Here is a 16,120-nt window from a genome sequence, read left to right on the forward strand (position 1 = left end):
TTATTTATTTGACAGAGAGAGAGAAATCACAAGTAGGCAGAGAGGCAGGCAGAGAGAGGGGAGAAAGCAGGTTCCCTGCGGAGCAGAGAGCCCGACGTGGGGCTCGATCCCAGGACCCTGGGATCATGACCCGAGCTGAAGGCAGAGGCTTTAACCCACTGAGCCACCCAGGTGCCCCCCAAAGGCAACTCTTAACCCCTAACTCTAATTCTACAGTATTCTATAGCACTGTTTCTCCATTCTCCAGTCTCTGCCTTTTAAGAGAGTAATAACACAGATGCAAGAACAAATATAAAATAAACTAAAATACTTTAATTCTACATTCTGTTTTTGCATTTCACCACTTAATAGAAACATATCCTTAGTATATCATAAAACATGATATTATCTGTGTGCATGGGGCTCAAGTCTCCTTTGAATTGTTACTTCTTACTTGTTCTAACTTCCCAATCATTGTCTCAAGTTAGGTTTTATTTATGTATTTATTTATTTAAAGATTTTATTTATTTGAGAGAGAGAGAGAACGTGCGTGTGAGCACATGGGTTGGGGGGGGCGGTGCCAGGGAGCAGAGGGAGAGGGAGAAAGTCTTAAGCAGACTCCACTCTGATCACAGAGCCTGATACAGGGTTCGATCTCAGGTCTCAGATCACCATCTGAGCCAAAACCAGGAGTTGGAGGCTTACTGGACTGCACCACTCAAGCACCCCAGATTTCCTTTATTAATAAGTAAAGGCTTTTTTAGAGCCAGTGATTTGGGGGTGGACAAGTGAGGGGCAGGAAGTCGTAAAACAGAGAAAGGGACATAGTTAGCATGAATTGACATTGTTAAGGATTACCTCTTACATTCCTTCTTGGGAAGATATGTCTCATACTAAGCGGGGATTAAACTTCTCTACATTTATCTCAGTTTAATCATATCTCTAAGCGCCTCTCTAATTGATTTTTTTTATTGTTCCCGCTTTTTGAATTATTAAGATCTGATAATGCTTAGTGAAGAACAAATCTGAAAAGGCAGGGATGGTTCTTGCTTAAGAGATACACAAAGGAACACGGGACACTGTTATCAAAAGCTTTTCAGACTGTTAAATGAAATGCAAGGTTAAATAAGAGAACTGTTGGATTTAAGCTTTTGGGAAGATACGTGTTTGTAGCAGTGTTGCATAATTTTACTTTTACTTCTGAATTTTATATTTAAAGTGTATCTGTGAATAATGAGATGTTTGGACTGATAAAAGTGCACTGAGGCCGAAGGGTGGGGCAATAGCTCATGCATATGTGATGTGGGAGAGAGGGCTGGTGTTAGTTATCTGGAGGCTTTGGTGATATAAATTTATTTGGGAAATCCAGCTAGGGAATGACTCTGTCTGGACATACCCTGGTGTTTCTATTTCATTTCTGTCGATGGGTATATGAACAGTGTGGGTGAGAATTGTGATCATCAAGTAATCAGTCGAAGTAATCAGAAGAGGAAAAAGGATGATTGTAGGGATCAGCTTCACTAACTTGTATTTTATTAAAGAAGGCCCATGTACCCTGTCAATGACTTATGGTTTGTTTTTGTTTCTTGTTTTGTCTTGTTTTGTTGTTGATGTTGTTTTGTTTGTTTGCTTTTGGTCCCTCGGTTTGAAGCTAGAAGAAGTCATTTCAACATAGTCTCCATGCCTGTGTTATGTACAGTTCTTTTCACCATTTGATGGAGGAAGAAAATAAGACTCAGAGAGTTTAAATAGGTAGTAGGGTCAGGATGTAAATATACACCATATGAGCCCTTAACCACTATGCTAAACTCATTTCCCATTTAGCTAAGCACATGTGAAAGTGAATCAAGCTAGTGAGTTGGTAATCAATTCATTTATTAAAAATTTACCAAGTGACTATTATTTGTGATATAATCATAGCAAAGTAGGCTGAATAGTGGATTTCTGACACTGTTGCAGAGAAGCTTCTCTGTCCCTGGACAGTGATCTGCCTTCTTCTTTACTCTATGGTGTAAGCCCTGGACAGAGTATCACTAATAAAGGGTTGAGGCAGACAGGAAATGCCACTATGAAAATTTTCCTAGTGGGTGTTAGATTGACTCAAAATTATCCCTCTCAAATTGGAAAACAGTGTATAATGGACAGGCAAATTAGTGCCTTTAAGAAATGGAGTGGTAATAAAGAGCGTACTAGGAGGAAAATAAGCTAATTCTCAAGAAAGGTAATAAAAAGAATGGTGAGCTAAATTTTCCTCAATTTTCTACGATGGAGTTGATCCTCTCTCGTGTCGGCATTAAAAGATACAAATGTCACTATTTGACATAGACTGCTGATGTTGTTGACTTAAATTTCAATTCTTTTTTTTAAAAGATTTTATTTATTTATTTGATAGAGACCACAAGTAGGTGAAGAGGCAGACAGAGAGAGAGAGGAGGAAGCAGGTTCCCCGCTGAGCAGAGAGAGCCCCATGTGGGGCTCCATCCCAGGATCCTGGGATCATGACCTGAACTGAAGGCAGAGGCTTTAACCCACTGAGCCACCCAGGTGCCCCTAAATTTCATTTCTTATGTATAGTTGCTATGTAAATAGAAGACAAACAATGGAAATACCATTTCATCTTAATGAAAGCATCTACAGAAGGTGGTAAGTGGGATTACTTATAGGCACCTGCGTTAAGACAGAGTTGTATCTATTTCCTTTCAGCCCTATTCTTGCTCAAGACTGACGTTCACATTCTATGCTGCCATTTGGGTTTCTGGCTATTTAAAGTAAAAGTTTTTATTAGGCTTGATGCTACTGTTGAATATCCATAGCCATATTTTGGCAAGGAAATCAGAGCCTGGCAGCCTTTTTCAATAATTTCGTATAATGTAAGAGGGCTTAATGCCCCCATTATAGAACTGATTCTATTATGCTCTCCTCTCCAGAACTAATGGAGCACTCGACTTATTCATGTTAAAGAAAATGATTGAATATGAAAAGCTTCCAGACCTTTCTTCTTGCCAGGATTAAAACTGCTCTGTCCTTTACGCTGACCAGAAAAGTCACCCCTTAATTAAGTTTATTGTTATTTTTCACCTGCCAGGAAGTCCCATACAAAGCATATGAAAGTACATTTGTTGAAAATTATTTTAGATCTCTTTTTGAAATCCTTATTTTTGTTTTATAATGTACAGTAATACAGTTAACATTTACTGAGTGCTTAAATCATGACAGATACTTTCCAATTCTTCTTATGAATTGACTCAAATAATTCTCACAAAAGCCCTCAGAGTTATGTACAGTTCTTTTCACCATTTGATGGAGGAAGAAAATAAGACTCAGAGAGTTTAAATAGGTAGTAGGGTCAGGATGTAAATATACACCATATGAGCCCTTAACCACTATGCTAAACTCATTTCTCATTTAGCTAAGCACATGTGAAAGTGAATCAAGCTAGTGAGTTGGTAATCAATTCATTTATTAAAAATTTACCAAGTGACTATTATTTGTGATATAATCATAGCAAAGTAGGCTGAATAGTAAGCTAGATAAAATATAGTTGCTTAAGTAGGTGAACTTTTTATCCAATGATTGAGAAAGGAAAGTACGAAGCTAATTAAAATGTGAGGTGGTGTGTCCAGAACTATAGACAAGCAACAGCTAAATAGCGGATACAGAGAGAGAGGTATATTGTAATTATTTTTGTGGTGTCAGGCAATGCTTTATGGGGAAAGTAACATGTGAGAATACTCTGGAAGACTAGCAAAAGATTTGGAGGGTTATAGAGACGCAATTTCTGGGTAAAGGGTAAAATATGAACCAAAGAAAGGAATGTCAAGGCTTGTTTGTTGTTTCATATTTTTAGTAAGGCAGAGACATTAGTTTGAGACTTTTATAGCATGAAAAGTACAATAGCATCATATAATGTTAGATTTGGATGTGTTCGCAGAGATTATTTACTCCGCATAGCTGTCACTGATGTAGAAATGAAAGCCTAAAGAAATATTATGTACCTATTGCATTTATATGAGCTCTTATTGCAGGAAGAATAAGGTTGCAAAGAGAAACTTAAACTTGAAAGGGATAAGTGGTATGCATCTGATGACTGAAATTGAATACCCAATTTAGGAATTTAGATTTGAATAAAGAGCCAGTGAAGGTTTTCTGTTTTTCAGTATGTTCAGCAGTCTTTGCTGGTCTCCGGATGCAGATCAGAGTTTAAATTGCACCTGTCACTTCTATCACTCACTAACTCTATGATTGGGGGCAAGTTCATTAATCTTTCTCTTGATGTTAATACTATGTCCCTCAAAGATTACTAAAGGGTAGTTTAGGTATTGCATGCATGGTGTTTATCTAATATCGGCATAGAGTATATATTAGAGTATATGGCATAGAGTGCATATTAAGTACTTAGGGATGAAATTGTCACATTTGAGTTTTATGTCAGGGGCTTGATAAAATCTGTTTTCAAACAAAAACAGATGAGGGGATCATATTTTTCAAGTGTGGAAAAAATAGGGGAAGAAAAATTGGAAGCAGGATGATATACATTACAATGTCCCAGGAAAGAAGTGGAAGGTTACTGAACTGGATAATCAAGAAAAGAAAAGTCAAAGTCTTAAAGAGAGGCTGAGTGTATGGCATTTAGTCACTGACTACATATGAGAAGAAACTGGGAGAAGACATAATTCATCGACAGGACACATGGGTATCCCTTTAATAAAATATGAATTAATGAAGCTAATCTCTACAACCATAGGTTTTAAGGGAAAATGAAGAATAGTGATCTTTGTGCAACTCTTGAAAGAATGGCATGGGAAGAAGCAGCCCCAGGAGGAGTCATGTTTTGGGACTGTTCACAGAAGACGCTGAGGACACAGTGGATTTTTCTGTTGACTCATCATTTGGTCTAAAAGGCTCAGTGTTTCAGTTTGAGGTTTTGGGTGGGATGTGAGAGTGGGTAAGCCATATAGGCAGAACAATCTTTAAATGAGGGTATCTGGGGGGTCTGTATTTTCTGTGGTAACTGATACAAACAAGCATAAAGGGCTTGGTGGAATTGTTGCTGATGGTCTCCAAGACAGATTTAGATGTTGATACAACTGTTAGAGCATACAGGAGAGTGGCAGGAGCGCACGAAGTCCTGTTTTCATTCTTTGGCATCTTCTTCAAAGGTAGTTTTAAGAACACAGAAGGGGTCACAACATACAGAACTCTGTGAGAGCTCCATTACTTTTGATGGTATTGAGGCTGAAAATTTTTAAGAAGGGAAAGGAAATGAGAAAACTATTCCATACAGCATTCTGAACATCAGTGAAAAGATCCTTAGTGAAATGGAAGTAGTTGAAACCTTATTAAACGTGGTCAAGCAATGTTTGAGATTAAAGTATCAATGAATGGGGCGCCTGGGTGGCTCAGTGGATGGGGCCGCTGCCTTCGGCTCAGGTCATGATCTCGGTGTCCTGGGATCGAGCCCCGCATCGGGCCCTCTGCTCAGCGGGGAGCCTGCTTTCCCCTCTGTCTCTGCCTGCCTCTCTGCCTACTTGTGATCTCTCTCTCTGTCAAATAAAATAAATAAAATCTTTAAAAAAATAAATAAAGTATCAATGAAAATTAAATATTAGGTTTAGTCAAATATGGATAATAGACTTTAGAAAAAATGCTCAATGATTTTACAAATCAACAAGAAAAACAGAAAACATTCAAATAAGAGTAAGATAATAAATAGGGGTCAGAAGTCAAAAGAGCCAATTAAAAAAAAAGCATAGGAAAAATATTTAACATAGCTATTAATAAAAAAAATACAAGATAAAATGAGATAACACCTTTCCTTTAAAATATTGAAAACTTGAAATTAAATTCTATATAATAGTGGCACTTGGGTGGTTCAGTTGGTTAAGCATCTGACTTTGACTCAGGTCCTGATGTCAGAGTTTAGGATGGAGCCTCCCATTGGGCTCCATACTCAGTAAGGAGTCTGGTTGTCCCTCTGTCCCTCCCTGGCTAATGTGCATGTACATGTGTGTGTATGCATGCATGCTCTCTAATAAATTAATAAACTCTTCAAAAAATTCCATAGAATACATAAATATTTTATATAAACATAGTGGTTTTTTTGAAGATTTTATTTACTTAAGAGAGAGAGAAAGCACATGAGCAGGGAGAGGGAAAAGCAGACTCCCCACTGATCAGAGAGCCCAATATCATTTTTTTTTAAGGATTTTATTTATTATTTATTTGACAGAGAGAGATCACAAGTAGGCAGAGAGGCAGGCAGAGAGAGAGAGGAGGAAGCAGGCTCCCTGCCGAGCAGAGAGCCCGATGCGGGACTCAATCCCAGGACCCCGAGATCATGACCTGAGCCGAAGGCAGCGGCCCAACCCACTGAGCCACCCAGGCGCCCCGAGAGCCCAATATCAGACTCGATCCCAGTACCCGGGGATCATGACCTGAGCCGAAGGCAGATGCTTAACTGACTGAGCCACCCAGGTGCTCCAAGTATATTGATATATTTTTGTGTACATATTCATCCTGGTGTTTGAAAGGAGGCAGTAAATGAATCTCTCTTATGTTTCTGAGGAGAATGATGAGTTAATTTGTAAAATGTTCCCAACAGACAACCTTTTATATATTAAGTGTATTTAAAATATTCATATACTTTGATCCCTGAATTCTACTTTTGGAATATATCCTAAGGAAACTATCAGATGTATATGAAAGGATTTATTTATATGCATTCTAATTACAACATTATGAAATAAAATATTGGAAATACTCTAAAAATTCAAATAAAGGTGGACAGCTGTTAAGTTTCAAACCTCCAAGTCTATTAAAGGATACTGGACAACACTGACAGTACTTTTTTTTTTTTTCAAAGATTTTATTTATTTATTTTGACAGACAGAGATCACAAGTAGGCAAAGAGGCAGACAGAGAGAGAGAGGGAAGCAGACTCCCTGCCGAGCAGAGAGCCCGATGCAGGACTCGATCCCAGGACCCTGAGATCATGACCTGAGCCGAAGGCAGAAGCTTAACCCACTAAGCCACCCAGGCACCCCAACACTGACAGTATTTTAAATAACTTTTATTATGCAATACTGGATGCACAAGAAAGAATATCTGTCACATGTATGTATAATTTGATGCATTATTAAAAGTACATGCATGAACCACTTAATAATGTAAGTACTAGAACATTCTCAAATATCACTGAAGCTACCAGTAGGTAGCTACTGGACTTTTACCTGTTCAACTAGTATACAGAAACCTATCCCTAATTTCTTGGTTATGTTTATGGTATTACTGAAGTGTAAAATACATAAAGAAAAATGCCCAAATCATACATCTGCAGGTTTGAATATTATAAATGGACATAACCAGCATCTAAATCATCAAACTGAACATAAGAAGCCTTCCCCAAGGAGGCTTCTACTCCTTGTGCTTCTCCCTAAAGGATTATGTCATTATTCTGACTTCTAATATCATAATTAGTTATGCCTGATTTTGAACATTGTATACATCAATTCACATCGTATGTATACTCGTGTGTCTCTCACTTCTTTCTAAGCATTGTATGTGTGGCTTATCTTATTTCCAGAATGTTGGAGTAAGGTTTTCTGAAAATGTCCTCCTCCATATAAGAAAAAGAACACTGGCAAAAACTGTTAAAATCAGTAGTTTCAGAATTTTGGAACAATGTGAAGCAATTTGAGTAATGTTTTTACTCAAGATAAACAGTAGAATCTTAGTAAACAGGGAGTCTTGTGGCTTTTTTTTTTTAATTTATATTCTCCTTTTTTTTTTTTTTTCTTGTGGCTTTTTTAACTTGTCCTATTCGCATCCCTTCTGCCCAGCTCCATAGTAACTTTGAAAAACAACTATAGTAGCTGTGAAAACCAAGAGCCTAGCATCCAGAGGGTACAGAAGAATAAATTTGGGGCACCCCCAAAGCCCATTCCCACAGATTTGCCACATTTGACCCTTCTGGATAAGCTTCATTCTCAGATCATGTTTTTATTTTACCTGACTTAGAGCTCTCTCTAAGTGAGCTACCTACAAGGCATTTTACAAAAACAAACAAAAAAATCATTAGTCAATGTTTAATTTGAAGCTGCTTGAGGAAGCATTACTAGTTGGGCTATGAAAAGCCTGATGGGAAACCTTGAAAGGAAAATAAAACCTGGGGAATAAGCCATCCCTAAGAAGCTTGGAGAAGCTCTAGTTCATTCCTGGGAATCTAGAAGGTCACATACATACACAGAACTGAGAACATGTGCAAAGCTATACACATGTCCAGGAAAGACCTGAGAGGGCCCCAGTCTCTCACCTTTGGTTGACCTTGAGGCTCTGTAGGAACAAGAAGTAAAGACTAATGCAGAGTCATAAACTCCCTCCTGGAGCATGAAAACAAGTCCCAATGTATATTAAACATACAATAATCAGGTCTAGCAAGGGTGCAGAACACATAATCAATATACCAGTATCAGTTGTATTTCAGAATATTAGTAATGAACAATCTGGAAAAGAAATTGGGAAAAGAATTACTTTAAAGAGCATCAAAAAACTAAATACTTCAGAAACACTTAAACACAAGGCATGCACTGAAAACTACATTATTGAAAGAAATTATAGAAGATCTACATAAAAAGAAAAACAGAGGCACCTGGGTGGTTCAGTCAGTTAAGCATCCGGCTCTTGATTTTGGGTCAGGTCATGATCTTAATGTCATGAGATTGAGCCCTGTGTCAAGCTCTGCACTGGGTGTGGAGCCTACTTGGGATTCTCTTCCTCTCCCTCTACCCACCCCCGTCTCTTTAAAAAAAAAAAAAAAAAAAAAGAACAACATCCTATAGTCCTGAGGAATTAAAACGGTCCAAATGAAAAACTCTCTAAATTTATTGATGGGTCAATGCAATTCATTGTCAAAAGCATCATTCCTGGATATTTTATATGCCCCACTGAGAGAAAAGGGTAGTAATACAATACTATGGCCCTTAGAATTCTGCTTGTATGGAAACAGTATGATCTTCTTGTTCCTGCAGTTCCCTAATACCATTTATTTAATGCCAGTTGTGTTATTGACCATGGGACAGCATCTTCATTGTGCAGCCCATGAATATTGTTTCCCAATGACTCAAAAGTGGTTACTGTGCTTCATTGATGATAACCACAAAGGTAAATATTATGCAGAGTACAAAGGAAAGTATAAACAATTATTTTTCTGGTCATATTAACTTTATGATTTGAGAGCATAAAACAACACCTCTCCAACCGCATCTTCTCTTGAACTCTTTAGGCTGCACTCCTAGAATGTGATCGCATTTTATGTTGTCCATACCCCTGCCTTCCATACACTGCCACCAATGGAGAAGAGAGGCAAAGACCCAGTGTTCAAAACAAGAATGGATCCCTTCATGCATGGAATATCCATCCGTCATTGAGCATGGTATAATCCTGACTGATGAAGGTATAACCTCACCACATCAAGTAATCAGAAAATCCCTTTGGCATTGTGGAGTAAACATCCTATTGCCTTCAGAGGTACTCGGCAAAGCCATTCCTTAGAGATTGCCTGGAACATGGTGCAGAACTTGTGAAGAAGGTGGATGACCTCCTAGGTACTGATGGTGGAGATCCTAACAATAAATATTGACTGCTGCCTTCCCTGCTGCCCTTGGCTGCTACAGACTTGAGGCATAACCATGGTCCAACACAGAGGAGTAAGAATCCACAAAGGGACTTATTCAGGGTAGGTCCCAAGGGCTTACAGCGGACCATTGTTAGCCCAGATATCTGAGCGTCTCCTGCCTTCTCTCATGGGATAAAAGTCATCCCAAACCAGTGTGTCAGCACTATTCTGGTGGCCCAGTCCCATTGGAGTATCTAGTCAATCCCATAGTCTCATTAGAGGGTCAAATACCTGAGGTGGAAGCAGAGTCTGTGGCCCACATGGCCCCTGATATTGACTCAGGGGACCCCAACTGGAGAGTACTACTGGCTCTGGCAGGCTTGAGCTACTGGAATGGGACTTAGAAAGTTTTGAGGTTGATGCTTCCAATTATACTCACCTGGGACCAAGTGTAGGCTCGAGGTGCACTGCCTAGAGAACACTGCTGGCCCTGGTGAGTTCCAGGCATAGAAAGTATATTAGAACATTTTTGGGAAGGCATTCCAAAACACGGGGATGCCCAAAGCATGGGGGCACAGAGCAGGAGCCCCTGTAGCACAGGTCGAAGAAAGATATTGGCACAGACCATTAGTTTACGAAAATCCATTTCCTTTTCTTCTAGGCAGACAGCAAGATTGCATTTTCCAGGTTTCCTTAGTGACCCTGTGTGTGACCCTGTGAGTTCTAGTTGGTGAATTGTTTATAAAAAAATGAGATATGCCACTTCCTGACCTAACCCATACACTTATAGGATATATCTCCAAATTCTCCAAATTCAGGATAGGCTTGGGAGCTATGCTTCACAGATGACCTACCTTGTCTTCATTTTCTGAATCATTTAGTGAAGCAGAACCCTCTAACCCCATGGCAGATTGAATTTGGAGAAAGAAATACACTTCTATTGCATGATACCACTGAGTTTTCGGAGCCTACCTGTTATAGTAGCTAAATTAATATGGTAATATTTTAAGGCTGTATGTATTTATGTCAGAATTCTTAAAGTTATTAAGATTAAGCCTGTGAAATAATTTAGAAAAGGGGATTATTGCCACTAAAGGCCAAAATAAGTTTATTGAGCATTGTGCCCTAAAATTATGACATAGCTGATAACATTAACTTCACATATAAGAGAAATACTATAGATGTAGTCTGCTTTAGTTTTACCAAGATTATTGACCATGTTTCTCATGGTCACTTTTAGCCACATACTTAAAATAAAAGGGTAGGAGCTATATCAACTTGGTGGAAATTTCTAGTCAAGTTCCAACACCTTTGTCATTGTTTCTCTTTTCTTCATTTTTAGTAGCAACTTGAATAGAGACAGATGAAAAATGCTTATCTAATTTGCAGGTGATGAAAATCAACCTGAGATAATATGATATGTCAGAATCAAGATTCAAAATGATAGACTGAAGAGATAGACTGAAATAGAGAAAATGAAATTCAGCAAAAATAAATATAAGTTATGGAATTGAGTTTTAATGTAATTTACCTCAATATGGCAGATATGGCTTGTTGTAAAGGGTAAAATTGAGGACATTTCTCTAAGGAGTGATTCAAAATTCACAACTTGCCAAGAAGTCACCGAAATGGTACTTCAGTTGGCCTAAAAAAAATCGCTCAGATAAAGATTAGGAGTACAGATAGATCTGGAACCTTTAAAACAGTGATTCTTAGTAGAGTTTTATTTTGTTTTGTCTTGTTTTTAAATTGTGGGTATATATGTGTGTGTGTGTGTGTATATATATAATTTTTTTAAATAATTCCATGCTTTTGACATAGGAAGCATTACTACCCAGCCATGCTATGTATCCAATAATACATGAGCCAGGTCAAGACTTCAAAGAGTTTTCTTCTGTCATTTATTACCATGAAATGTCCCACAGGATATTATTATGGGCAAACGTTGTTTAGAATCACCTAGACTTAAAACCCAACTACAGTTAATATAAAATCTTAAAGTATGATTATAAGGTGTTAATTTTTCAGGTATATACTATGTGTAAAAAGGGAGCTTATATTTTGGTTTTTGAACAGAACTTTACTGGTAGCTATCTACAAGTTCAGAAAATTATGTCACTGCTAGTCATACTATTCACTTCTATATCAGCTGACTTTTGATGTTGGTGTATTAATGGAGATTTTACGTATAGGTGCAATCATCTCTTTTCTTTGTTATGTCTGCCATTTAATCTTTTGCATATTGAAGTACACATTATATGCTGCTCTTTTTTTTTAAAAGTCTCATTTATATTATACTTAGGATTTTAACTTTTTTTAAATTATCTTTAGAATTCTTCATTTCATTAAGGTTTTCACAAAATACGTAACTCAAACATAATTGTCTATGTCTACTCCAAAATAGAATAAAATATGTGGTTAGCACACAAACTTAATGATCTTTTTCATTCTTAAAAATATAAATACTAACAATGTTCAAGGCTCTACAATTTTCTTCTCTATCTATGTTACTTTTTAAGGCTTTAAAGCTTTTAATGAGTACTCTACTTGTCCTCAGGGTACAATGCCCACAGGCAAAGAATATGGATACATTCCTGGGGGTGACACATACTGATCTATGTTGCCTCTGCCTTTTAAAAACTAAACAACCAGATGTCCTCCAACAGTTCTCACACTTTCATTAAGTATCTTTCTACTACAAAATAATAATAGAAAGGGGTTAAGTTCCCAGTAGCATTCAAGCTCTCACGGATCATTCATGAAGGGAGAGAAAGAAAACCCTGGTTTCTTCCAGGATAGAATTGTTTCCTTTTATCCAGAATAACCCCATTAACTGATATAGTGTATATATGTGTGTGTGTGTGTATTTATTATTATTACTAATATATATTATATATATGTAAAAGATTTATTTATTTTAGAGAGAGCGAAAGTGGGGAGGGGCAGATGAAGGAGAGGGAGAGAGAGAATCCCAAATAGACTCCCTGATGAGCACGGAGCTTGATCCCACCACCTTGAGATCATGACTTGAGCTGAAATCAAGAGTCCCACGCTCTACTGACTGAGCCACCCAGGGGTGAGCTGCCCGCCAATAACCTATGTAGTTTAAACGCTGGGTTATATCAAACATTTTTAGATTAAATCAGGTTGACATAAAGGTAATCTTTTGGTTGGGTAGTTCAGAAGAGGTTAAAGTTTAGAGGAAGTTCATGTTGGTAAAGTACCACCGAAAGTACATCCCCCATCAAGCGTCATTTCACTTGCCAGCTTTGGGGGCAGAGCCAGGGCCCCTGCCTTAGGAATGAAATCCGAGGCAAGAACCTCCAGCACACAGCTGACTTACTCCTGGTTTTTCCGGGTTTGAGCTTGTTGCACAGCTTTTGCTGCGCAGTGAGGAGCACTCACTTCATTTTCACAAAATGCAGGTAATCCTGGAATTGGTCCTTTTAAAGGTAGTTGGCCAGGATGTCCAACCTCCCACATTCCCTTTCACCTAGGTGGCCACCGCACTTTCTGGAAACGCAGCCCCTCCCTCTATGAGCCCAGGGGCCCCTCTGGGTTGGCCTCTGCCGAGACCCCCACCTCCTGTGGCTTGGAGCAAGAGGCCTTCTTCTGCTGGGTGGGGCCAGGGCGTGGGGGAAGGGTGTAGAACGCAAGCTCGGTGCAGACGCTCTCGGCGGTGGGGGGCGGGGTCGGCCTCACCTGGGTCACGTGGTGCAGCTCACGCAGTACGCGCTGCGAGGCAGAAGCCGATGGGCACCTGGAGCTGGCGCGTGAAGAGAACGTGAAGAGAAGGTGGTCCCGGGGTGCCTGGGCCTGTGCGCCCTTAATGCTGTCCTGGTCAGCGCGACCGAGCGCTCGTCAGTGCGGGTGACTTGGCGCGCGGGCCTGTGGTCTCGTCACAGGGCCTCCTCCTTCCTTCACTGAAGAGCTGACGGTGGCCCCCGCGGGGCAGCCGGTGAGTGTCTGGTCTCAGGATGGGAGTGGGGCGAGGGTGGGGGACCAGGCCCACGGCCAGCACCCCTCCTCCGCTGTTGAGCACATGGTTGCCAGGAAACTTCTTCCGGCCTTGGCTCCCGTTTTTGAAGTGTTGCTCTCCATTGTTTAGGGCTTCAGTGGGTTCAGGGAACCACGGCTCCTGTGATCAGGAACAGCTTTCCTTCCAGAATTCTCAGTGTGGGTGTGGACTGCGTGGGTGGGTGGGCATCCAGGTAGCCCTCCTGCGCTCCCCCTCCTGGCTCTGGACTGCCTTGCCCTCTTCGACTTCTAGGAAGGTTCTGGAAAGAGGAAAAGGATGACTTGGCCTTGCCAAAGTTGCTTCACAGGTTCTGGGCCTAGGCCTTCTTTCTCTAGCCTTTGCAGGTCTTTGGGGAAATCGACCTCCCGAGGCGCTGGATGCCTGGAAGTTCTCTCATCTTCACCCACCCACCTGAGGGGGTGGGAGGCTGTGGTAATTAGAATATGAGTTTGTGCTGTCGTTGCTCTTTCTCTCACTGGGATATGAGTCGCCTTGGAGAGGGGTGGGATGTCTCTTTAGAGAGGTATTCTGTTAGTTTTCAGGTACTGAAGAGAAATGGCCCTGTAACGGGTACATTTGGCTGAGGTTTCAGGCTTCTCTGCTGAGGACATTGAGTCATGTTCTAGGGGCTCATCGAAGTCAAACCCAGTCTGCTGGATCCATTTCGGTTTCCATTCCCATCAAGAGTAGCCATCTGGGACGCCTGGGTGGCTCAGTTGGTTGGACGACTGCCTTCGGCTCAGGTCATGATCTCGGAGTCCCGGGATCGGGTCTCACATCAGGCTCCCAGCTCCATGGGGAGTCTGCTTCACTCTCTGCCCTTCTCCTTGCTCATGCTCTCTCTCACTGTCTTTCTCTCAAATAAATAAATCAAATCTTAAAAAAAAAAAAGAGTAGCCATCTTGTCCTAAGCTCCCTGAGGGGCTGTATCCAGTTTATATCCAGTTTATATCAGTTTCTTTGGTCAGTGCAAAGTAGAGCGTGCTCTTAGTACCTATGGAAGGCTGGGGCACCTGGGCAAAATGTGGCTTCAGGGAGGGTACCAGGTAGGTGCCAGTCAAGCTCAGAGTTGCAGAGGCTGCAAGCTGACACTGTGAGCTGGGACAGGGATGCGCCCCCTTCAAGAGGCAAATTGTCAGTGACAGTCTCCAAGGAACTGGGGAACTGCTGGCTCCACAACAGGGGTGGCTCTCCCTTGCCCAGAGGAACAGTATGCCATTTATCCTAAGCCCAACCATTTGCTGATGCTCAGACCTCCCCGCCTTGGAGAAGCAGGGCTGAAGAGTTCACTTCACAGTCCACTGAGATTCCCTTTAGGGGTTCATGCTGTCTTGACATAGCTCGTGTCTGGTGTTGTATCCCCTGTAGGAGGCAGCCTTGAACAGAAGTGATACTGAACACTCCTGGCTAGAGATGTGGGGTGGGGGGAGTGGGGAGTGGGGGGATGGTGATGGATGCTTAAAGATGCTGGATAGAACTGGGAGAAGGAGCTATAAAGGGAAGTCTCACTTGTTACAGAGGTGCCTGAGCTGGTCAGTGCTGCTGGTGGACTTGTCAGGGGAAAGAAGATGGCGGGTGGGTGTCCCCCACTATTCCAGGCTCCCCATACTCTCCTGGGAACTGCAGTGTCCGTGCCCTACCTCACATTATCACAGTCATAGTTGCAGAGGAGCTGAAATGGTAGCTTTGGGGCCAAGGAGTGCAGTGGTGCCCTGAGATGTTTAACATCATGCTGGCATCAGGTTGGTTCTCCCCAGATTTGATTAGAGTGTTGAGTGTGAGGTCAGCCTGCAGGTTCACAGCACTTTTGCTTCAGCAAAAGCTTTGCTCCTCCTGATCATGCTGCTTTCCTGAGCTGGGGTCAGAAATGAGGTGCTTTGGGCTAAAGTAGTCAAAGGTGACAGTGTCTGCAGGCTCAGATCTGCACATGCAGCTCATCACCTCTGGCGTGGCCATGGCCATCCTCAGAGCTGCATGGGGCTCCAGGCCAACTGAGTTTAAACCTTGCTGCTGCTCGGGGGCTTAGCCACACTCAACCATACTGTAGGCCATGCTGTGCCTATAGCAGTTATGATGCGCAGGTTGTGGGGGCAAGGCTTCAGGGGGATGAATCCAGATACAGTCAAATATTAATTATTTGAAATCATTTTTGCAGGTAGATTAGTTTTCTACTAATGAATTTCAAGGATTATAAAGGGGGCATTACAAAATTTGTTATAAAAAGAGGTGTTGAATCATATAGGTTCAAAAACCACTGTTATAAATGTCTACATCTCACCTATAAAAAGGTTTGATAGTCTCTAGAATTTAGAATTATAGTGATGGTTTGTGAAGTGTTAATAAGGTATTTAGAATATAGCCATTTAAGGAAAATGTCAGATATCTAGAGGATGTGAGAGGAACTTTACTGAACATATGTTATGCAGCAAGTATTATGCTTATTTGTTGACCTTTTTATATCATTTTGAAAAATGGTTATAGTAAACTGTTTAGGTAGATATTTCTCCATT

This window comes from Mustela lutreola, chromosome 4, assembly GCF_030435805.1.
Source record: "Mustela lutreola isolate mMusLut2 chromosome 4, mMusLut2.pri, whole genome shotgun sequence".
Lineage (NCBI taxonomy): Eukaryota > Metazoa > Chordata > Mammalia > Carnivora > Mustelidae > Mustela > Mustela lutreola.